Source organism: Martes martes, assembly GCF_963455335.1.
Source record: "Martes martes genome assembly, chromosome: 3".
Classification (NCBI taxonomy): Eukaryota; Metazoa; Chordata; class Mammalia; order Carnivora; family Mustelidae; genus Martes; species Martes martes.
The window spans coordinates 189,563,544-189,590,620 of record NC_137890.1 but is presented as its reverse complement, the minus strand read 5'-3'; positions in this window follow the sequence as shown (position 1 = coordinate 189,590,620).

Below are 27,077 nucleotides of genomic sequence, written 5' to 3'. Positions count from 1 at the left end.
ATGCATTTTTAGTATAATCGGAATGATATACAAATAATTTGAAAATATTTAGACACATATTCTAACCGGTATACGAGTTATTTCTTAAATAGCTTGTTCACTCAAACAAGTTTATACAGATACAGATTACCACAGAAGAAGTAACATTTGATTAGCCATTAAGGCAATAATGGATTTCCTCATGCATGTAATAGAAGTGTCCCACAATATGGCTATTTCTTTTTTTTTTTTTAATTTTTTATTTCTTTTCAGCGTAACAGTATTCATTGTTTTTTTCACCACACCCAGTGCTCCATGCAATCCGTGCCCTCCCTAATACCCACCACCTGGTTCCCCCAACCTCCCACCCCCTGCCCCTTCAAAGCCCTCAGGTTGTTTTTCAGAGTCCATAGTCTCTCATGGTTCACCTCCCCTTCCAATTTCCCTCAACTCCCTTCTCCTCTCCATCTACCCTTGTCCTCCATATTATTTGTTATGCTCCACAAATAAGTGAAACCATATGATACTTGACTCTCTCTGCTTGACTTATTTCACTCAGCATAATCTCTTCCAGTCCCGTCCATGTTGCTACAAAAGTTGGGTATTCATCCTTTCTGATGGAGGCATAATACTCCATAGTGAATATGGACCACATCTTCCTTATCCATTCATCCATTGAAGGGCCTCTTGGTTCTTTCCACAGTTTGGCGACCATGGCCATTGCTGCTATAAACATTGGGGTACAGATGGCCCTTCTTTTCACTACATCTGTATCTTTGGGGTAAATACCCAGTAGTGCAATTGCAGGGTCATAGGGAAGCTCTATTTTTAATTTCTTGAGGAATCTCCACACTGTTCTCCAAAGTGGCTGCACCAACTTGCATTCCCACCAACAGTGTAAGAGGGTTCCCCTTTCTCCACATCCTCTCCAACACACGTTGTTTCCTGTCTTGCTAATTTTGGCCATTCTAACTGGTGTAAGGTGGTATCTCAATGTGGTTTTAATTTGAATCTCCCTGATGGCTAGTGATGATGAACATTTTTTCATGTGTCTGATAGCCATTTGTATGTCTTCATTGAAGAAGTGTCTGTTCATATCTTCTGCCCATTTTTTAATATGATTGTCTGTTTTGTGTGTGTTGAGTTTGAGGAGTTCTTTATAGATCCTGGATATCAACCTTTTGTCTGTACTGTCATTTGCAAATATCTTCTCCCATTCCGTGGGTTGCCTCTTTGCTTTGTTGACTGTTTCCTTCACTGTGCAGAAGCTTTTGATCTTGATGAAGTCCCAAAAGTTCATTTTTGCTTTTGTTTCCATCACCTTTGGAGACATATCTTGAAAAAAGTTGCTGTGGCTCATATCAAAGAGGTTACTGCCTATGTTCTCCTCTAGGATTCTGATGGATTCCTGTCTCACGTAGAACTCATACAGCAATTCAGTAACGTGGCAGGATACAAAGTCAATGTACAGAAATCAGTGGCTTTCTTATACACTAACAATGAAAATACAGAAAGGGAAATTAGAGAATTGATTCCATTTACTATAGCACCAAGAACCATAAGATACCTGGAAATAAACCTAACCAAAGAGGTAAAGGATCTGTACTCGAGGAACTACAGAACACTCATAAAAGAAATTGAAGAAGACACAAAAAGATGGAAGACCATTCCATGCTCTTGGATCGAAAGAATAAACATTGTTAAAATATCTATACCGCCTAGAGCAATCTATACTTTTAATGCCATTCCGATCAAAATTCCACTGGCTTTTTTCAAAGAGCTGGAGCAAATAATCCTAAAATTTGTATGGAATCAGAAGAGACCCTGAATTGCTAAGGAAATGTTGAAAAACAAAAATAAAACTGGTGGCATCACATTACCTGATTTCAAGCTTTACTACAAAGCAGTGATCACCAAGACAGCATGGTACTGGCATAAAAACAGACACATAGACCAGTGGAACAGAGTAGAGAGCCCAGATATGGACCTTCAACTCTATGGTCAAATAATCTTCGACAAAACAGGAAAAAATATCCAGTGGAAAAAAGACAGTCTCTTCAATAAATGGTGCTAGGAAAACTGGACAGCTATATGTAGAAGAATGAAACTCGACCATTCTCTTACACCGTACACAAAGATAAACTCGAAATGGATAAAAGAACTCTACATGGCTATTTCTAATCCAAACAACAATTCACTGTATTAGAAATGTTATTATTGATAGGAATGAAGCATCTTAGGGTTAGAGGGAACATTGATAATATGGTGAAATGTATCTCTATACATTTATAAAATGGACCTTTTTTTTATATCTCTTTGTTGACTATTTCCAAGTCTATATATTTTTGTTTGTTCTTGTTCCAGTAATAATTTTGCCATTTGACTTAATTATCTGGTTATGACCAACCTAACAACTTAAAACATATTGATCGACAACTAACTGATTATAATTCTTTTAAAAGACAGAGAAGACATACATACATAACAAGAAAGATACTTTTTTGGGAAGGTCTATAACATTAGGAAATAAAATTGATTAAAAAACCATCAAAGTTAGGAGTGCCTGGGTGGCTCAGTGTGTTAAAGCCTCTGCCTTCGGCTCAGGTCATGATCCTAGGGTCCAGGGATCGAGCCCTGCATCGGGCTCTCTGCTCAGCGGAGATCCTGCTTCCTCCTCTCTCTGCCTGCCTCTCTACATACTTGTGATCTCTGTCTGTCAAATAAATAAAATCTTAAAAAAAAAAATCATCAAAGTTAAACCTTAGTGGTACTTGCAAAAATATGTAGCATATAAAACTGTCACTTTTAATTAAGATTGCCCTGGGGAGCACCTGGCTGGCTCAGTCAGATAAGCCTCTGACTCTTGATTTTGGCTCAGTTCATGACCTCAGGGTCCTGAGATCAAGCCTCATGTCAGGCTCTGCACTCAGTACAGAGTCTGCCTGAACCTCTCCCTCCCATTTTGCTCCTCTCCCACTTGAATATGTGCAATATGCAACATGCATGTGCTCTCTTTCTCTCTCCCTCTCTCTTTCATATAAATGAGTAAGTAAATAAATAAATAAAGTATTTAGAATTAAGATTGCCTTGTTTTTACCCTGATGTATGTCAAAGGGTACATATAATAAGCTACATGAATTCAAAGAATAGATAGGAATTATCTGATATATTTTATTAAAATATAATACTGCTGAAGCAAGTCATTTGGGAGATAGTCATTGTATTAAATTATATGTATTCATTTAACTACATTAAAATGGACTCAAAGAGATTTTGTGATACAGAACATAAATAGGAAGGCACTATTCCAAGTGCCTGGTTTGGGTAGTTCATGGTACCGACTTGAAAATAAATTTGAAGGAAACATCAGATAGCTTCCTAACCAATAACATAAAATATGTTAGAAAAAAATCTCAAAGTTTAAATGCAGGGAAATTTAGCATTATCACAATTATCACATTCCTTAGAAAAACATAGGAATTTTTTTTTTCTATTTTCACAGAATTTCTAAAAAACATCATCCAAACCAATGCATTAATTTACTGTATGCATTTAAGATTTACGACTTAGGTGTTTCAAAGTTCTACTGAAGAATCAGAGCATATTGTTCATTTTATAAGACTCCAACTTCCAGAGTTAATTGGTTGACCAAATGGGTCCAATATTCCTTCTGCTTTTTATCCTAGGGAAACATCTAACAGCTAGGAGACCTGGATCTTGAAGAGAGCTAAATAGAGGAAGTTCACCTGTTTCCTCATAAAGAGGTACAATTTTAAAATAAGGTAAATATGAATGAATAGTAAATAAAAATAATGAAGTAGTGAAATCACTATTAATTCTCAGTGGCATTTTTTTCTTACTACATATTCTAAAATCTTGGGACTTACATTTAATTTGACACCAATGACATTAAAAGTTTTAATTTCCTTTGACTAGGTTAAAAATTTAATTTATGCCATATTTCTCATGAAAATTCCATTAATGGAGTATAATCAGAAAAATCAATAAAGTAAACACAATTTTTCGTATTTCATAATGTGCTGAAAGATGATTAGCTTGCAACAAGAAAATCATTTTCAAACATTTATTTTATTTTTTTAAGGATTTTATTTATTTATTTGAGAGAGTGCAAACATGAGCAGGAGGAGGGGCAGAAGGAGAGGGAGAAGCACACTCCCTGCTGAGTGGGAGCCCCAGGTCAAGCTTGATTCCCGGACCCTGATAGCATGACCTGAGCTGAAGTCAGACAACCAACTGAGCCACCTGGGTGTCCCCATTTTCAAAGTTTTAAAGAAAATCTGACAATATTAAGGTTAACCTTATGACAGTCTAAGAAGAATATGCGATTATGCCTAGATAAAAGGGGGGGAGATCTGTAAGTATATACATGTTAAGTCATTTTCCCCAATTCTGATACTGAATAGTTGAGTATGGATTTAGAACTGAATTTGCCTATGTTACTTGACAGGACCACCGCCTACCTGTAGGACAACTTTTTTTTTTTTTTTTTAATAAACATATAATGTATTTTTATCCCCAGGGGTACAGGTCTGTGAATCGCCAGGTTTACACATTTCACAGCACTCATCATAGCACATACCCTCCCCAATGTCCATTTCCCCACCACCCTCTCCCGTCCCCCCTCCCCCCAGCAACCCTCGGTCTGTTTTTTGAGATTGAGTCTTTTATGGTTTGTCTCCCTCCCAATCCCATCTTTTCATTTTTTCTTTTCCTACCTCCCCCCAACCCCCCCCCCCCCGCCTTGCATCTCCACTTCCTCATATCAAAGAGATCATATGATAGTTGTCTTTCTCTGATTGACTTATTTCGCTAAGCATGATACCCTCTAGTTCCATCCACGTCGTTGCAAATGGCAAGATTTCATGTCTTTGTAACTGTTTACCTTCTCTGAGTAAAAAAAAAAAAAAAAAAAATTAAAACTTTTTGTTTTGTTCTGTTTTGTTTTTTTGAGGAGAGGAATAAGTTTTTCAGGGCTGATTCAATCCTGTGCTATAGACTGGATTTCAGCCTGGAACTGCCCACCTATCTAGATGACTCCATGTGCTGAATAACCACATCCAGTGGTCCCCGTATCCCACTACATTAGCTGTTGTTGTAAAGAGTTTATCATTATTTTAAAGAAGAGAGTAGAGCAAATAATGTTAAAAAGAACCCTGTGTAGATACCACTCTACAGTAATCAATGTTAACCTTAACTGATTTTTTCATAAGAACATTTTTAAAAAGCAAAACATTTCTGCAGATAAATGTGAGGTCTCTTTGGTTTCCTTCCTCAGTACAACTTCCTTTCCATAGGAAGTTCCTGCATATTTGTTGTAAATTTCTGATTTCAGCTTTTATGGTGTCACACATGAATATATCTATAGTTATACACACAAACATATAGTTTATGGAGACATATGTATGTGTCTTATGTATTGATAGACAAATATATTTATGAATATACATTTGCATATATACTATGAACACAAATATATACATATATATCCATAAATAATCATAAAATTGTTTATTTTTGAAAAAGATATAAATTATATCATGCTGGGGAAATAAAAGACCATTAAACTTCTCTGAAGATTCTGATCTGCCTAAGACAGGAGACTAAGAGGATAATATAATTTGAGACTTTCCAATTAAAGGACAATGTCATGTAATTCTTACTGGAACTCAGCAGCCAATAATCGCATTTATATACGGTGCTTCCAATTGGCATTTTAGTGCTACCCCTTTATGTATGAATAAAGAGACAATGGGGTTTTCAACAAACATTTGAGGAAAGCTTTAAACAAATTAAAAAGAGTCAGGGGCACCTGGGTGGCTCAGTCAGTTAAATATCTGACTCTTGGTTTTAGCTCAGGTCATAGTCTTAGGGTCATGATCTCAGGGTCATGAGATCAAGCCCTGCACAGGGCTCCATGCTGGGCATGGAACCTGCTTTGGATTCTCTCTTCGTCTCCTTTTGCCCCTCTTCCCTCCATGAGCATTCTCTCTCTAAATATAAAATAATAATAATAATAATAATAATAATAATAATTTTCTTTTAATTAAAAGAGAATCAAAAAAGAATGAAGGGAGAAAGAAAGGGAAGAAGGAAGGAGGGTGGTGGATGGAGAAAGAGATAAAGAGAGGGAACAGACAAAATAAATTTGGAGAAAACAGAGACAAAACATGAAGGAACAAATTTCCAAACATAGTTTATTGCTATCCTGGAAGATATAAAAATATGCATCATCTCTATGAAACAAAAATGGTTAAAAGAATGTTCAGAAAACAAAAAGATTCTTTGAAAATTAAAACAATGATAGTTAAAATAAAAGTCTCAATTTAACAACTGGAATTATAAGGTGGGGCATTTTTCCAAGATTTTGATGGGAAAAAAAAAGAATAGAGACAGAAATCAGAAAGAAATAAGATGAACATCAGAACATTTGTTCAGGAGGTGAAATATAATGTAAGAGTTCCAAAAAAGAAAATGAGAGTGAGATTAAGGACAAAAGAGAGAGAAAAGGGATAAAAGAAAGGAGAGAATATAGCAAAGGGAATTATGAAAAAGACATTCAGGAATATTCTCCAGTACTCAAGGTCATACATTTTCAGATATAAACATACCAAGTACCAACAATGCCCTACAGCAAAAGATTCACTCACATTTTGAAATTGCAGAACACAGAAAAAGAAGATACTAGTTTCTGTAACGATCCAGTCAAAGGAAAAGAGTTGAGAGAAAGAATGATTTTAAATTGCAATATTTAAAAAAAAAATAGATATAATGGGGCAAATTTCAAAATACATAGAAAAATATTTCAAAAATAGAACACTCTACTGAAGCGAAGTTTCAATTGAGAGTGTGAGTTCAAAAATGATATTTTCAGACATGCAAATTTTGAAAAAGAAAAATTTAACTCTGTGCACTCTTTCTAGGGAGCTAATGGAAAATGTTCAGCAGCAAAAGAAGGAAGCAAACATTAGCTGACTGATCTCTCAGTAGAGACATTGATTTTTTTTTTTTTTTAATAGGCTACACACCAAGCACAGAGCCTAAAGTGGGGCTTGAACTCATGACCCAGAGATCAAACACTTAACTGACTTGAGCCCCCAGGCAGCCCATAGACATTGATCTTAAACTGGCTCAGGAATAGTGTATTACTCTCACCTACATGCTTGGCTATGCAAAGTCCTTCTTTTAGTATTATACATTATAGAGTCCCTAGAATCATTGAGCCATTCCATTTTGGCAGCCTTTATCCATGTGTCATTTTCTGATGAACTGACCAGTATGAAAATGAATTGGTAGAGGTTTGATTGATTTCAAATAAATTTTTAAATATTCAGTGAATTCCTGCTGGTGTTCCTTAAGTGTTGGGAAGTCCTAAACTGTACCAATTCTTGCATGGGACATTCATGCATCTGGAAATTCTAACACCTTTTCAGGGTGAGTAGAGGGACAGTTATTCCAAGTAATATCTGTGGTGGAGTATGTATTGAGAGTATGCAGAGATAAGGATAGAGAGGCGAAGCTTCAAATAGATTAAGAGAAATTCTCTTTTATTGCTATAGTCAAGATATTTAAGATATTATTAGATATTATCAAGATATTTAAGATATTAAGAAGGCCAAATTTGAATAAGTATTTTTTCTTGGAGTTTTCATTGTATCAATCATGGGAAGCAGATCATGAAATATTTGGAATTTGTCCTCCGGTATTTTGTAAGGATCTTGTATTAGTTAGCATTCTCCAGAGAAACAGAACCAATAGGAGAGAAACAGAATGGAAATCGAGGTAACAGAAATAGAGTGGTGGACGATAGATGATGATAGATGATAGAGCCAGACAGATGATAGATATAGATAGAAAGATAGAAAGATAATAGATGGGGGCACCTGGGTGGCTCAGTGGTTTAAGCCTCTGCCTTCGGCTCAGGTCATGATCTCGGGGTCCTGGGATCGAGCCCCACATTGGGCTCTCTGCTCAGCGGGAGCCTGCTTCCCCCCTCTCTGTCTGCCTCTCTGCCTAGCTCTGATTTCTCTCTGTCAAATAAATAAAATTAAAAAACAAACAAAAAAAAAACAAAAAAAAACAGACCTATTGTAAAAAAAAAAAAAAAGAAAGATAATAGATGTAAGAAAAAGAAAAAGAGACGAAAAGAATTGGCTCATGGGATTACGGGGGCTACCTCCAAAAGCCATACAACAAACTGGTTGGAGATTCAGGTAAGAGTTGATGTTGCAGTCTTGACTCCAAAAGTTGGAAACTGGAATAGAATGTGTATGTTTCAAGTCTAGAGGTGGACTTCCTTCTTCAGGAAATCTCAGTCTTTGCTCTTACGGCCTTCCACCATTTGGATGAGATCCACCTGTGTTATGGAGGATAATCTGCTTTACTAAAGCCACTGGAATTTTTCTAGAGATTAAATTAAGTCTAGAGTATAGGTTTGAATGATATAGACATTTTCAAATACTAATTCTTCCAATCCAAGAACATGAGATATCTTTCCATTTATTTACATGTTCTTCAATTTCTTTTCTTTTCTTTTCTTTTTTTTTTTTTATGATTTATCCATTCACTTTAGAGAGAGAGAGAGCGTACGCAAGAGTGGGAGGAGGGGCAGTGGGAGAGAATCCTCAAAAACACTCTCCACTGAGTGCAGAGCCTGGTGCTGGGCCCCAATCCCATGATCCATGAGATAACAACCTGAGCCTAAACCAAGATTAGGAGGCTTAAACAACTGAGCCACCCAGTGACCCTTCTTCGATTTCTTTTATCAATGTCTTCTAGTTTTCAGTGTAAAGATATTTCACCTCTTTGGTTAAATTTATTCCAAGGTATGTATGTATGTATGTATGTATGTATTTATTTATTTATTTATTTTAGGATTTTGTTTATTTATTAGAGAGAGAGAGGGAGAGAAAGAGAGACAGGAGGAGCAACAGAGGGAGAGAGACAAGCAGACTCCTTGCTGAGCCCAGAGCCTGGCTGGGGCTCCATCCCACAACTCCAAGATCATGACCTGAGCTAAAATCAAGAGTCAGACAATTAACCAACTAAGCCACCCAGGCACCCGCCCCCTACACCTGGTATTTATTGTTTTTGATGCTATTATGTATAGTATTGGTTTCTTAATTTCTCTTTCAGATAGTTTGTCATTACTGTATAGAAGCACACACACATGCACCCTTACTGATTTAAATGATAATCACATCTAAAACATAAACATGCAGCAATATCTATACTGGTGTATGACCAAACAAATGGGCACCGTATGCTTGTCAAGTTTAAACATAAAATTAGCAATCACATCTCACTTAAACACACCAATTTGGTAGTATTACACAATGTCTGTGTAGTATTACACAATCTCTATAGAGACTATAGCAATTCTAAGTCATCCTTTGTAGAGTTTTGTCAGTTAGAAAAATAGGCACATGTGTTTAGATTATAGCGAGGAAACACATGAAAGGCAGGAATTCTCTTAGGAGATTGTGGCTTAGAAGTGGGTAAACCCATGACAGATGCAAAAGAAAATGCATTATGATCAGAACAAATTGGGAATGTAAGTGCTATATTAGGGAATAAGTCTAAATATATGTTGGTTTCTCTCCCAGCTATGGAGTTAGGACCACACTGCATTGAGCTTGACAACCAAACAGACATATTACAAGGAATTAAATGATATTCTCAGGTGAAACAAGCAAAGAAACTGACACAGAGCCCTTTAACAAGGCAATCATTCTCTTACAAGGTTATTTTCAGGGACCCAAAGCAATGATTCAGTAACCGAATCTAAAGTTTACAGTGAAAATCTGCCTTCATAAAGCAAAATACTGCCAGTCTTATTGGGTACACAGCCCCAATGTCTTAGAGCAACCTAGACAGCAGGTTAGGAAGTCTGGTAAACACCCGTTTGCTATGAGCAATTCTTAAGACAATAAGACAGCAAGTTATGATAGACAAGTGCGGGAAGCATGGATATCACAGAGTTGTTTTCTGGCTTAAATGTGTACAACTGAGTGTTGTATATAAACCATGAATCTTGGAACACTGCATCAAAAACTAATTATGCATTTATGGTGACTAACATAACACAATAATAAATAAATAAAGTGTGTTAATTTGATGCTTTCTTACTTATTCAAATTATTCCTTCTAAATTTATTTTATGTTTCATTTTTTAGCATTCTTCTATGTCTCTTTTCTATCTCATTCTTGCCCTCTGTTGTGATAATAAATTTAACCATTTATCTTTCTCCACTAGTTTTGAATTAACAGCTTTTGTTTATATTATATTTTAGTTAATTTTAAATATCAAACCTATATATAAAGTTTTTATATTTCCTATAAAACACTATCCTATTCACTGTGTCCATCTTCCAAAATATTTTCCTCCTTCATATTTTGTTATCTAAAATTTTAACTCATTATAAGGACACCTAGCTGCCTCAGTCAGTAGAGTATGAGACTCTTGTTCTTGGGGTCATGAGTTTAAGCACTATGTTGGGTGTAGAGATAACTTAAAAAATAAATAAATAAAATAAAATAAAATAAAATAAAAACTAAATTTTAATTAACTGTATAAGCAAAATGAAAATAGCAATTATTACTACTATTACCATTTCATACTATTAATAATTAAATCTGCACACTAGTCTAGTTTTTTTTGGTACAACTGCATCTTACACTTCTAGGCAGACTTCTTGATGGTGAATATTCTATGGCATTTATTTCACTTAATTTCTATATTGGTAGATTATTGATCTTGGTGTTTATTTCACCACTCCTTTAAAAAAAAACAAAATAAAAAATTCTAGATTTAAAATTATATTTCTTCTTAAGTCTAAAGTTCTGCATTTAAAATTACATTCTTGTTGTGGTCTTTTCACTATTATCATTATTGATGTAATAACTGCTAGCCATTAAAAAGCACAACAAATAAAAGCATTTTAAAGCATCCACTCAACATACTGCATTATAAAATGATGAAATTTCCAGTGGTGCTCTATGAACATGAGGGGGACAATATTGCTCTATCAATGGTAAATCAGTGTCCCACAAACATATAATTAGGCAGCTGTGGGACTAAGCCAAGAGGTTAACATATGAAATAATAATTTTGAACCACTAGAAACCCTCAATCAAAATGATCTGGTGAGGAGTAGTCTGTCCTGAGAACAAAAAAAGTAGGGTTATACAGTCTGTATAGAATTTTAAAATAATGACAAACTAACTAAAACATAGCTTGTTTTTATTACCAGTATGTATCAGCAATTCTAAATAATGTCGGTCATAAAATAATTACCTCAGAAAATAGTTTTTATTGTTCTGAGTTCTAAACAATCTTTGTGGTTACTGCTAGTTTTTCATAACATATATAAGTATCAAACTGGCATATTTTATTACTTTTCCTTCCATAAATATTGTATTCTAGATGGAATTTAATTCTAATAACTATCAATAACGGCTAACACCCAACATATACGAACTCAGTATGTGTATTTATTTATTTATTTATTTATTTATTTTTAAAGATTTTATTTATTTATTTGACAGACAGAGATTACAAGTAGACAGAGAGAGGCAGGCAGAGAGAGAGAAGGGGAAGCAGGCTCCCTGCTGAGCAGAGAGCCCGATGTGGGGCTCGATCCCAGGACCCCAGGATCATCACCTGAGCTGAAGGCAGAGACTTTGACCCACTGAGCCACCCAGGTGCCCCAGTATGTGTATTTATTTTAAGATTAAAGTTCAAATTGGTTGAGATTTGTTGAGCTTACTTTTAGAAAAATGTGGGTCTCTGGGGTCTTATGGCTCTTCATATTCTTAATGTTAAGAAGTAATTTCAAATAAACAATGATAGCACAATGAATGTAAATATGAAGAAAAGAACTTGACTTACTTAAGTGCTGTTATAGTATGTGGCTACTTGAATTTTTTATTTGGAATATAAAAAATAGCACAGAAAATCATAGGGAAAGGGAGGGCAAACTGAATGGGAGGGAATCAGGGAGGGCAACAAACCGTGAGAGACTCTTAACCACAGGAAAAAAAAAATGAGGATTGCTGAAAGGGAGGAGGACGAGAAGAGGGGGTAACGGGTGACTGGTATTAAGGAAGGCACATGATGGGATGAGCACTGGATGTTACAGGCAACTTATGAATTACTAGACTCTACATGTGAAACTAATGATGCACTACATGTTGGCTAATTGAATTTAAATTAAAAAATAAAAACCTAAAAAAAAAAAAATAAAAAAAAATAAAAACCTGTGAAACAGTATGTGAACTGTAAGTTTTAATTTTTGCTTTTGGTATTTGCAAATTTTTAGTCTGTGAATGAATATTAAACATAGTTTTAAAAGTGAAATTTATTTTTAATAATCTTTTTAAAAATAGTGATTCAAGGAGTGCCTGGCTGTCTCAGTCAGAAGAGCACACAACTCCTGATCTTGGGGCCATGAGTTCACACCCCAACATGGGTGTAGAGATTATTCAAAAAATAAATAAAACTTTAAAAAAATGAATCAAGAAAATATTTATTTCTTTTTTGATTGTTCAGCTTTTGAAGTAATTTTTATTTTTTTCTATTCATTTCAATTTTTTTTTTACTTTTTTAATTTCTTTTCAGAGAAAATATATTTTTTTAATATTACAGGATTATTTCTGGTTTACTATATAAAGAATGTTAAAGTTTTAAAATATCCATTCTATATATGATAGATATGCCACTGAAATTGTCATTCTGAGACATACACACAAACACACACACATACAAACACACACACACACACCCCGTATCTATCTTATACTGTTCCTTGGAAGAAGAATCTGTGAATCACACACAAACCACTATGAATTCCTCATAACAAAAATCAACATGTAAGACATGTTGGTAGGGGCGCGTGGGTGGCTCAGCGGGTTAAAGCCTCTGCCTTCGGCTCAGGTTATAATCCCAAGGTTTTGGGATCGAGCCCCATGTCGGGCTCTCTGCTCAGCAGGGAGCCTGCTTCCTCCTCTCTCTCTCTCTGCCTGCTTCTCTGCCTACTTGTGATTTCTGACTGTCAAATAAAATAAATAAAATCTTAAAAAAAAATCTGATAAGACATGTTGGTAAATGATCAGCAGACTCCCTTTGGGCAGCTGCCTGACCTCATCATGTCACTTTCCTTCATAACCCACTATTTAAAAAATATGCAAAAGATTTAAATGTTCACCTATCTCACAAATGAAGATAAACAAATGGAGTAAACATGAAAAGATGTTCAACATCGTATGTCATTAAGGAATTGCAAATTAAAATAGCAAGATACCAATATAGAAAGATTAGAATTGCCAAAGTTCAAAACACAGATGACATCAAATGCTGTCTTCAATGTGGAGCAGCAGGAGCTTTCATTCATTGCTGGTGAGAATACAAAATGGCATAGCTACTCTGGAAGACAGGCAGTTTCTTACAAAATTAAACACACTTTTACTATATGACTTGGTAATTGCACTCAGTGGTATCTACTCAAATGCACTGAAAACTCAAGTTCACAAATAAACCTACACATGGATGTAACATCAGCTTTATTCATAATTGCCAAAACTTGGAAACAGCCAAGATGTCTTTCAGTAGGTGAATGCATCTGGACACAGGAATATTATTCAGCCCTAAAAAGAAATTAAGTATCAAGCCACAAAAAGATGTGGAAGAAATTTAAATGCATATCACTAAGCAAAAGAAGGCAACCTGAAAAATCTATGTAATGCATGATTTCAACTATATGACACTCTGGGAAAGGCATATCTATTCAGACAGTAAAAGGATCGTTGGTTTCCAGGTGTTAGAAAGGAAGAAGGGATAAGTAGGCAGAACCAGGAGATTTTTAGGACCATGAAACTATTCTGTTATCATACTGTAATGACAGATAACGTCACTGTACACTTGTCAAACCTACAGAATGCACATCAAGAGCGAGCTCCAGTGTAAACGGTGGACTTTATGTGATGAAATGTGTCAATATAGGCTCATTGATTGTAACAAATGTATAACTTTGGTGAGGGATACTGATAATGGGGGAGGTACTACATGCTTGAAGACAAAGGATATATGAGAACTCGGTATTTCTGCTCAATTTTGCTGTGAACTTAAAAACTTCTCTAAAAATAAAGTTTACTAAAATATAAATACATAAATAAAGGTAAAAAATTCACAAGAAGACACTCACATTAAGTCATAAGCAATATTTGATTCAGCATTTCAGAGATCCCGGTTCAATTACAGTGAATATAGTGATTTAGAAAACAAGTCTTCAAAAAGACTAAGATAGCGACTTCCTCAGAGCTGAGCTGCCCCTGCTGAGAACCCCTGGAGCTCACACACCAATTTCCCTCTGGTCTGCTCTGCAACTATCACCTCTTCTCTGTAATCACAGAGCTTCATACATGCATGAATTTTTCTGTCTTCAAATGGAAACTGTAGTTGGCCTATCGTTATGAATGAAATGCTCCAAAAAAACTTTTGGAACTTGTTTAAAGAAAATTATTAGACATATGGTTTTATAGGAAAAAAACATAAAAAGAGTGAAGAAAAGAATAGATTCAGGGAAACAGTGGTAATTGCTAAGTGGTTTGATTATATACTCTAAGAAAGAAAGAAAAAGATTTTCTCAGTGGAAGAAGAGGGTTGGTAAATATGTTATTGTGGAATTGTTAAGAAATTGACATTCTTACTGTTCACAAAAGATGGAGACCTCATTTTTTTCTTCATAAAAATATTACAAAAATTTGTCCCTTTCCCCCCAATCTATACAGCATAATGATGATTCAGCTAATTCTGTTGGTAATTAATTATCTGACAAATAATTTCTCCCCCCCAAATAAATTTTGGTATTAAAAAACAACTCTGCCTAGCTTATCTCTATAACTTGATTTTTTAAAATTACCAGTTTGAAACATTCAACAGGTTTTATGTGTAATTCTGTTTTGGACTATTACTCTGAAATTCTTTCATAAATCTCTCTCAAAATGAGTAATGTAAAAACTAATGGCTGACACTAATTTCAATATAATCATTCAAAACTAGATACACACCCATATACATCTATGAATTTCATCCTTTAAAAATATTTTCCCTGTTTTTGTTTTGCAACTTTCCCCCTTTTACTCCCAGTATCTTCTGTTTTCAGTTTTTAGGAGGTCATATCTTTATATTTGAATTTATGAACTTGTCATTTTCTAAACATCCCTAGGCAATTTTGTGTAATTTCTTTATCCTCATTGGCATAACAAACACCTACAATTTATTTCATTTAAAAATCATTATCACTTATATCAGAACATAAATAGATGCTTTAAATAAAAATTGTGTTGCCACCAACCTACTTTTCTCTTTCCAAATTACCTGTTTCGATTGCCTTCCAAAGTCACAGTCCTAACAGCAATGCTCACATTCACTCAAATATAAATGTATGAGTGTGTACACACTGATACATATCTGGTTAGTCTAATGAGTGTGCCGTTCTCTATTCCATGGGGGCAATAAAACAACCAAGATATATTTCTTAGGACTCAGGACCTACGAAATATGGTAGATAGTTCTGAATATGTACTCTGAATTTGACGTCGTGGGTTTTCATCCTGGTTCCTGACTTTAAGAACCTTGTAAATGTTCTTAATTTAACTATATTTTAATTTCCTCATTTGAAGTATGGATAATTTAGGAATCATACTTTGCTACATGTAGAATATTTTGATTGGGGCGCGTGGGTGGCTGAGTCAGTTAAGCATCTTCTTTCGGCTCAGGTCACGATCCCAGAGTCCTGGGATGTCGTGCCATGTCGGGTCTGGGCTCAGCAGGGAGACTGTTCCTCTCTCTCCCTTGACCTGCAGCTCTGCCTGCTTATGCTCTCTCTCCCTCTGTCAAATAAATAAATTAATAAAATCTTTTAAAAAATTAAGATAAAATAAAATATGTTGATTACCAAATAGGACATTGAAACCATTCAATAAATGTTAGTGACCATAATGAGCATCATCATTATTATTAAATAGGGGTTAGAAAAATTATCTAAGAATGAACTTAAGCACATAATCAGATTGCTGGTAATAAACATTTTACTTTTCCAGTTTACTCAGTCATCGTAGGAGAGCAATTCACTTTTAGCACTATGTCACTCAGGGAAAGGAGGCATCTTTGCTAAATTATCAATTTTTTTGTTATTTGGGTGCCCTGAATCTGTTCAACATAAATCTGATACTTCCAGAGATAGAGACATATCCAGTAGGGCCCCAAGAGTCATAGCAGAGCCTTAGTCAAAGGAATTATACAGAAAAGAGTAGGGAGAGAAATTACAAGTTGCCTTTCACAGAGACACTGCATGTATCAGAGAAGGCTGAAGACAGGCAGACTGAAAAGCAGAAGTTGCTATGGAGAGAAGCAGAGTGAGTGATTTCAAACATTGAATGAGACACATTATGTTGTTGATGCTCTTGATCTCAGAATTATCCAGCACTATAGACAGAGGATTCAGTGTGATGCAATTTAAGGATATTGTCTTTACAAGTAGAAGGATCCTTGCTTATCTGAAAAAGTGAAATCCCCATTTTTTAGAGAGGAGTGTCAATAAACTGATGCATAAAAGTCCTTACAAAGGACCATCAGACTAGTCACACATTTTAACTTATCAAATGAATGTAACCCATGGTACTAAGCTTTTAAATCTCAAGGTAAACTTAAGTCTCTCACATTAAATCACTTTGCTTTATAATGTTATGTTTATCTATAATAACTCCTACTCCTAGCTGACCTGAAAAACACAATATCATTCTGCTAAAATTAGGAACTAATTTAAAATAGCATACTATAAAACTGAATGTCTTCTACCAGAGGAACTGCAAAAGAATAAAAAACTGGATTCATGATTTTCTTTTATTGAAGGAGATCTGATACATCATCATCCTCTCCTGTTGTTTAGCATAGAAAAACAGAATATCTACATGTGTTAAATGTGAGTTAAAAATAAATAAAATGTAGATTATCTTTTATAACAGAGAAACTAGCTCAAGAAAAATTGTTGATTGAAATTTTTGCTTGTCTGAAGTATTTCAAACATGAATTCACTTGTCTTTTTATTTCCCTGTCAAGCTTATTTTCACTTATTTAACATCAACTTCTCAATTTCCAACTCCCAGAAGACCTTAGTGTTCTGGTTTAAAGAATCATATAAAGCTCAACACAAAATCTCAATCTTTTCCATTTTCAAAATATGTTTGTAAGAAGGCCCAATGTCACCACAATTTAGAGGACAATAAGAGAGGAGGGACAAGTTGCTATGGGAACCAGACGATCACTTTGATGAAAATTTACAGTTTATTCGTGGTCACAAGAGGATGGCATGGCAATGACTACACAAGCTTTCTCAAGTATAATTTTATCTATAAAGCAAAAGAGCTAACATCAGGTTAAATATGAATATATGTTTTGATTAGGTGAAATACATAAAATAAATAAAATTTGCAAAATATTTTAAGGTTCCTAACTGTTTTTGTTCTTTCTAGTCTATATTTTTTATCATCAGAATTCAGTGCTCCCACAACAGGGCCTAAATTATACCCTAGTATTTATTGATATATATATTAATTAAATAGTTATTATATTTTAATTAAATGAATTAATGAGGAAATGTATCCTAAAATCATACTTTAATGTACAAATATTATTCCCCAAATTATATGCCATCATAAAAAACTAACAACCTAAAAGCCACTAAAACAAATAAAGAGCTTATTATAATTCCTATGAATGTAGAACTAGTAGTCACTAAATGTTAACATTCTGGATAACTTTTAGCAAGGATGCTGAGGAAAAGGTTAAGACTATGCAAATCTCCATTATTATATTATTACTTGCTGTGTATACATAGTTTATATCTATGTGCCCTTACTCCCACACCATTTCATGAGTACCTTGAGGGCAGATGTCCTGCCCATTCAATCTTGCATCTTTACTGCCAATTGCATAGTGTAAAGTAAGTATTCAGTTAATGTTTCTCAATTAAATCAATAAAACTAAAACACCTGCTGTGAAAGATAATGATGTCACGTATTAATGAAGGAATTAGCTTTCTTATACATTGTTACTGTCAGGAATAAAAATAGGGACAGACACTTAAAAAAAATAACTCATCAGGAAATAATAAATTCACATATTCTAGGATCTAGCAGTTCCTTTCTTAGGTATGTATCTTAGACTATTCCACAGAAGACATGTACAGGAATGTACATAGTTTTACTATGTACATAGTAAGTATGTACATAGTAAATGTACATGTACATGTACATACTATGTACATAGTTTTACTGCCCTTAATCTTAATCATAGTTTTACTGCCCTTAAAAATGCCTATAATATCAGCTATGATTTATTGAGCACTATAAAATAGTTGGAGCTCCTTGTCATTTAATCCTCAACATACTCTTAAGAATGATACACTATGTATATTTTTAACAGACAAGGACATTTTAAGTTAAGGAAGATTAATTCACTTACTCAAGACCATTTAGCTAGTAAATACCAAAACCTCACTCTCTGGATTCAGAACTCATGCTAAACTGGCTTAAACAAACAAATTTGGACACTAGTTCCACATACTTCAACATAACAATGGGTGAATGTAAATTGTGATAAATATATACAATGGAATAATGTAGAGCAAAAGAACCCCAAAACAACAGAGTTTCATGTGCTGACCTAGTGAATTTCATAAAATTTGGAGGTTAACATTATACTTATACATTCTACTAACCTTTCTGACACCTGGCCAAGTCTTATTCACAGATAGTTCATCATCCTTTCTCTTCTTACATTGTATATATCCTGCATTAAGTAGAAAAAGAGGGAGGATAAGTACAAGATTCCAACAACATTCATTATCCAATGAGGGTTAGTTATTGTTTTAAGGAAATATTTTGATCTACCAAATAATTAAACACAGATTTAGTTGTCATCATGCAAAAAGCTAATAATTATTTCACCTCCCTCAAGTACCATGCCTTAACCTCACATTTAGTGTCAATAGTTAGTTTTATTTCAACAACTAGTCAATTATTAATTAAGGCTACTTCTTCTGGACAATTAACCACTTTAGAAAAACACCAGTAGTGGTTTTGACATAAATTCTCAAAGCATTTGATTATCAATAAGACATTATCATGGGATTTGTTACAATCAATTAAATTAATCTCACTAATTAATTAGTAAGCACCAGTATTATATCAAATAGCAGTTACATTGTAGACTATTATTACTGTAAAATAAACAACTTAAGTTTGTAGTAGTATTTTTCACATCCTTACCAACAAATTAATAATAATAATAATAATAATAATAATTAGAAACACATTTAGCAAGAAAAAGTACAAATTTTGTACTCAAAACTACAAAAAATTATTGAAAGAAATTAAATGCTTAAATATATCAAATAATATCCCATGTCCATGGATGGGAAGACTTAATGTTATCAAAAGAGCAATAATCCCCCAAATGATCTATAGATTTAACATAATATCTGTCAAAGACATTGACAACCTAATCCTTAAAAAAAAAAAACACAACAAAGACCTGTTGGTAAAGCTGTAAAGAAAAAGGAACCCTCTTGCACTGTTGTGGGAATGCAGACTGGTTCAGCCACTCTGGAAAACAGTATGGCGTTTCCTGTTAAAAAGAGGACCGCCAGATGGTCCAGCAATTACACTACTGGGTATTTACCCAAAGAATACAAAAATACTAATTAAAAGTGATCATGCACCCCAATTTATAATAGTATTATTGAAAATAGCCAAACTATGGAAACAACTCGTGTCCATCAACTGATGAATGAATAAAGAAGATACGGTATATACACACAATAAAATATTACTCAGCCAAAAAAAAAGAATGAAATCTTACCATTTGCAACATGGATGGACATAGAGAGTATTATGACAAGGGAGATATGTCAGTCAGAGAAAGACCAGTACCATATGATTTCCCTCATATGTGGAATTTAATAAATGAAGCAAATGAGCAAAGAGAATAAAAAGAGAGAGAGAGAAGCAAAGAAATACACACTTAACTATAGAGAACAAACTGATGGTTACCCAGGGGGAGTGGATTGTAGGATGGGTGAAATAGGTCATGCGGATTAAGGAAGGGACTTGTGATGAGTACCAGATGTTGTATAGAAGCATTGAATCACTACACTGTACACCTGAAACTAATATACCACAGTATGTTAACTAATTGGAATTTAAACAAAAACTTGAAAAAGTTATCTGTGAATATGTCAACTACCAAGATTAGCCAAAACAGTCTTGAAAACAAGAATAAAACTGAACTCATACTTCTTAATTTAAATATTACAATACTATAGTAATCAAGGTAGTGTACTACTTGCATAAACATAGATGTATAGATCTATGGAACAGAATTGAGAATCCAGAAATAAACATTTTAATTTATGTTCAATAAATTTTTGGCAAGAGTGCCCACAAAATTCAATGGTAAAAGAATAATCTTTTCAAGAAATGGTGATGGAACAAATGGATAATTCTGTATAAAAGATGAGTGATCGCTAATGTGTACATTCCTTTGAGGATGACCAAAAGTGATCTAAAATTAGATGGTGTTGATGCTTGCACAGTTCTGAATACACTAAAAACCATTGAATTGTACAGTTTAGATGGGTAAAATTTATGGTATGTGAATTACAGCTCTAAAAACCTGTTTTTAAAATATGGAGTGCCATACTCAGCAATGGCTTGAAGGAACACATTTAAAAAATGAAGAAAGTTGGAGCAGAAAGGCATGATGGATATAAATTTTAATTAAAACCAGGAAGGTGGCTAGGATTGAGTTAGCACTGGAGAGAAACAAGAGGGTTTCAGAGCATATTATATATTTTGAAGATTAACATAGAAATATGTCTTCTTAAAATGTGTTTCTTGGCATTTAATCTATATCCCACATTTAGACTATATTCAAACAGGGTGGCACCAGGGTGGCTCAGTCAGTTAACCTTTGACTCGGGCCATGAACCCTGTATCCTGGGATTGAGCCCTGCGTTGGCTCCCTGCTCAGCAGGGGGTCTGCTTATAACTCTTCCTCTGCCTCCTCGAACTCTGCTCTCTCACTTGCTCTCTCTCTCTCACAAATAAATAAATTAAATATTTTAAAAAATTAAAGCATGAAAAATAAACCTATTCAACTGAAGTTAATTAATAACCAAGGACATACTTGAATTCTGTCAGCACTTCACTGAGGATGTATTTCAAAAGCATCTATATGGCCCTTCTGAAAAGTCACAGGAATTGCATGTATGTGATATAGTTAAGCAAACAACATGTTCTGTACATTCAACATAATTTTATATAAATCTGGAGGTCAACCTTTGGCATTTTGCCACAGGCTCGTTTCTTTTCTGGGATGTCAAATTAAGTACTCCAATATCCAGCATGTATTTTCTTTTACACTTAAAGTGTTGATGAATTTGAAGAAAAAAAGTCACATTTGTAATAAGACCTCATTAAAGCCCTTTATGTCAAAGTATTAGCCACTTACAACTGTAATATCCTTCTATATTTGAAATGCCTTAAGACTTAATTTTAGTCATTTAGAGTTCACTGAGAATGCTAACCTCACAGTTTATCAAAACCTTTGATTTATGTTCTGCCTCATTATAAGAATATGGTCAAGAACAATTTAATATCCCAACTTTATATTTTATAACTCTTCCTTTGACTTCATTGTTTGGGTCATTCTGGGTTCAAAAAAAAAAAAAAGTGCTTATTTTTTTTTACCAGACACATCAATATGCAGTCTCTTATGGCCTTCAGTGTTTATTTTAGTACAGTACTTTTCATTCAATACAGGAGACTGGGCATTTACTAAAAATTATGGAAACATAATTATTTTCTTCAGTTACCTTAAATGAAAACACAAATAAAAGTTTAGCTAAGTTTAGACTTTTCTCATATGAGTTATTATCACTATTTGCAAAATTATTATAGTCTGCAATGTTTTGCAGATGTCTTCTAATTTTGTTTAAAAATTTTTCAAGTAAAATATTTTATATTAAATATCCACAACGTTTCAAACTATGTTCCTAACTGCATCTGTGAGTATTTTTGTTTCAAATTTTTATATGTATAAGTAAGTACAATAGCTTTATACTTTACAAATAAATTTATTTCAAATCCTTTCACTGGGTCTTCTCCCTAGACCTGAGAGATTATTGCTATGGTCTAAACGTTTGTGTCCTCCCAAAATTCGTATGTTGAAATCCTCACCACCCCCCATGAGGAAAGTGTTAGTAGGTAAGGCCCTTGGGAGGTATTGAAGTCGTGAATGTAGAACTCTCTTGAAAAGGACTAATGCCTTATAAAAGAGGCTCCAGAGAATACCTCACCCTTTCCACCATATGAGAAAATAAGAACTCCACAGTCTGGAGTAGAGCTCTCACCTGACCGTGCTGGGAGCTTGATCTTGGACTTCCAGCCTCCAGAACTATGAGAAATACATTTCTGTTGTTTATAAGCTGCTCAGTTTGCGGTGTTTGTTATGGCAGCCCAAAAGGAGAGAGCCAGCTCTTATTTTTAGTATTTTTAATGAATTTTATAAAAAAGGATATTGAAAGTTAAGTGCTTTTTCCAAAGTTGGCGATACACCCTGCCACTCTAACACTCCCTTATAATCATATGCACCAAAGCATATCCCAATCTTTCTTCCCCAATACTGAGAATACCTACTTTCTTCTAGTCTTACCTTTCATATTGCAAAATGAGATAATAGGGAGAAATTAGAGCAGTGGTTACCTGATTATAAGCCTTATTTTTCACCTGAAGGGCTTTCTAGCATGGAGATAGTCTACTTGGTTTAGGTTTATGTTTGCTACATTTATTGTCATCTTTATATCTTTCAAAAGCCAGCAAGAGTTTGTTAGTAGGGAAGAGAGAGCATCCCCCCTTCACAGCAAGAGACATTCTTTTAGATAATCCTTAGAACAAGCTAAAGCTGAAAAACCTGATGGCATGAGGGAAGAGACCCATGTTGGAAAGAGAAGAGGGGTTGTTTACTAAGGGAAGAAATGCCAGTATCAGGTGCAACACTCATCTAACAGTAGGAATACTTGTTACATTAACAAGATTTACTGACAGACTCCATCTGTGTCTTCTCACCAAACAAGGTCACTCAGTCAGATACTATGGAGCCTAATGAGGAAGGTGCCAAGTCTCTGGAGTGATAATGAAAGTTCACTCTGACTTACGCCTCAGGCACTGGCAATATTTTTAGGTCTAGAAAATAAAATAAGGTACAGAAAAAGGTCATAATTTTTATCGAGCTGATCCACCTTGAAAAATAGCTGTTCATGTAACTGAGTATGTTTAGTAATTTCTTTCCTCTTTCTTAAGATTCAAGGTTACTTTTCTATTCTTCAAAGTCCTTACAGGTCTTAATATTTTACCTGAGCATTAGATTTATGTACGTTATTAGGTTAAAGAGTCTCTGCCACAGTTTTCAATTTTTGTTTTTTTTTATGTCTAAGAAAGTAAATATCTACAAATTTCCAAGGGAATTTTTATGTTGGGGATTACATGTAATATATTATTAGCTCTTTCTTTGCAGAAAAATCCTTACAAAGTTTTTCTTTCTCTTTTTCTTTTTGCATTGATATTGCACTATTTCTCAAACTGGGGAATTAGATGCCTGAATTCACGTCATAGATACTGCTTTTAAAAAGCTTTTCGACTTGGGCAAGTAGCTTATCACTTCTGAGTCTCAGTGTCCTTAATGGAAAAATAATGGCTTTAGAATAAATAATAGTGGAGATCCCTTCCAGTGTAAACTAAACATTCTCCAGGCTCATTAGCTACACATGACCTTATGTACCCTCAAAAGACTTCCAGTGCACCTATCCAAATACACATTTTACATAGCTCTAGTTTGATTCAAAGTAATTTCATGATATTAAAACATAGCTGGCTTCTTTATTTTTTATCATTCTTTCATTTTGTCCTCAATGCCACCTACTTACGATTTCATATATATTTATAAACCTTAAAGTATATAGCTTCGACTTCCAAATTTGTTATTTCCAAATTTTATTATAAAACTTTTGATCATCTGCCATTTACTTTAACTCTTCTCAAATAAGATTCCCTCATTAAAAGCAAAACAAAAGCCCACCATAATCCTAGAGTCACAAAGCAGTCTATTGCCTCAATCTGTTGTACTAAAATGAGAGAATACTATAAGTACCTGGCCTTAAACTTAGTAGAAAGAACAAAGCTTCACAAAAATTATACCACAAATGATCAGATTGATCAAAAACAAACTCAGACTTGTGAATTTGCTGTTCAATTGAGTAGAGGGCTCCCTAGAATAATTTGAAAACTTTTATTCAAGTAACACTACTAAAAAGCTACTGTATGTCAGGTGCTCTGTCAAGCGAATTGGGAAAGACAATTAGTTTAAGTTAAGACATTTTAAATCTGAGATGTCCTTGATCTAGAACATACCATAAAGTTTGAATGAGGGGAGACAAATTAATTGTTTTTATTTATTTACTTATTTAGGACCATCCCCTTGGTATTGTGGAGGTAATCATCTTGGAAAAAGAGGGAATATGACTGTAGGTAAAACATGAGAATAATTGTTAACTAACATTACGATGGAAAGAAAATAATCAGTAGTGGATAATGAGAGGACACCGGCATCTGGCCCAACTTACAGAGGGTGGTCAGAGAAGTTTGCCTGAGTAGGTGAGAATAAACCGAAACCTGAAGGTTTAGTGGAGTCCGCCACGTGAACCATAGTGAACAGTGACCTCTGCAGGAGTCTAGGTCCCTATTTAGTAGAAGTGGGGACTCTACCATCTAAGTGCTTTAAAAAAAAAAAAAAAAAAGGTAGCATAACAAACTTACTGTTTTGACAAAATGAATTTATACTTTCCTTAACTTATATAAATTTTCTTTGGGTAACTCCAATTTTTTATATAAAAGTTAAACAATCATTTTAATATAAAAATTATTATATATTTATAAAAATTATTTTATAATAATAAAAATTACTATTATTTCGAGAATTCTACCAAAAGTATTTTGGGACAGATCTTCTTGGACTTTTTTGTCCACATGCCTTAGGCAGAAACACTTTTGCCTTCTCTATACCTTTCCTATTTCACGATGCAACAATCTGATATTTCATTAGTTTTCTCCTGATCTTCCCACTCTCAACTCTTCCATTCATAGACTAGCATATTTTAAGCTATTATCACCTTCAAGGAATGACCATTTCTGGAATATGTTGCTAATTTCAAGCCTCTATCATGCCTTTTCTTTCTGAAGAGTATATTCTTCATTCAGTTCCTGATTATTTTTCAGCACTAAAGTAGGGTGACTCTTTCCTTTTAACATGTTGAGCATAATTCTATTGCCCATAGCACATTTTGTCCTAATTATCTTCCAAGAGCTTATATCTGGCGAGGAGATAAAATGAGAGCACTACAGATTCATAAAATATTCACTTTTGTCCACCCAGTATTTATTATACGCTTCACTTTATTCTAGAGTCTCATCAATAGCAGATGTTAGTAAAAATTTGTGGGGTGAATGAATTTGCCAAAAAATGTGAGGAAATATGAGGCATGTCTTATTTCCTGGTTATGTGCCGTTTTGATTTGACCATGCTTTCTGAAAATGAAACATTCAAACCATCCTAGATGGTAGTCATTAAATTCTTACAGAGCCCCAGGTGAAAGAACGTTCAATCCCATGTAGATTTTTTTTTAATTTCTCTTTAGTAGCCAAGTATTTCAAGTTTAATGGGGTATTTATTTTAAAAATGATCCCTCAATAGAGAAATATGGTTAATGCACAATATACAAAAGCACTAGCATCCACATGGAATATTAGTACAAAATATTTTGGGATCAGATTTAGATTTTAAAAAATTCTAAGATCTCTTATTAATTATAACACCGTTTCCTCAAATATGTGGCTGTCACTTCAATTTTTTTTCTCCAAATGCAAATGTACAAAATTAATTACAAAACGTTTAGAAAAAAAAAAAAAACCCAGAAACTGATACCAATATAAATAATTATAAATCTATTTATAATAATAGAAGACAGTTGGGTCATGCATGGTATGTGTAATATTGTGTGAGTCTAACACTGGTTAACTAGTTCTTATAAAAATTATGAGTGTTTTGAGAAAAATTTGGCAATCTACTTCAAATATTTATGGAATAAGAAGTATGGAATTGAAAATGTTCTCCAGAATTATGTTCTATAAGTTGGCACATAACGCAAGGCAGAGATACATATTTTAGCTTTTTTTGTTTTGTTCTATAGTTACTCTTCAGAGAGAAGCTCCGAAATCTTATTTGTAATCGGGTTCCAATTTCATAAGGTTATAGGTTAACACATGTTTAAGAGAGTTCCAAATACCATACAATTATTTTTATAACTCTAAATGTTTCAACTGATGAAAATCTGAAAATATGTTACCCTTCCAGGTTTATAATACAACTTGTATTTTAATTAACTACATAGATATTTAAAATATAAAAATTCAATTAAATTAATTTAAAATTTCTTCAGCTTTTTTTTTTTATACTTTGGAGAAGGGTATTGTTTGTACTTTGTGTTTAGAATGGAGAAATGAATGGTGCCCAAATTAGTCATTACAATCAAGGCTATCCTAGGTCAAATTGTGAAAGTGGAGTTTATTTTCACATTCGATACCTCATTTTGGTCTGCCTGTCAATAGTCTGTTCTTGTAAAGATCTTCTTAAATCAAAATCCACAACTTTTCTTTCTATAAATTATTCTGAGTATTTTGCCACCATATTGATATGTTTGTAGATGTTAAAGCATCAGTAACTCAGATATCATTTGCATTTTAAATAAAGGCTTTACCCAAAAGTTAAATGGGAATCTTGTACCTTTCAGGGACTCTTTTTTTTTTTTTTTTTTTTTTTAAATATCTTATTTACTTATTTGAGAGAGGGGAGAGAGAGGAGTGAGAGCACAAGTGGGGTAAGGATAAGAGGGAGTAGCAGACTCCCC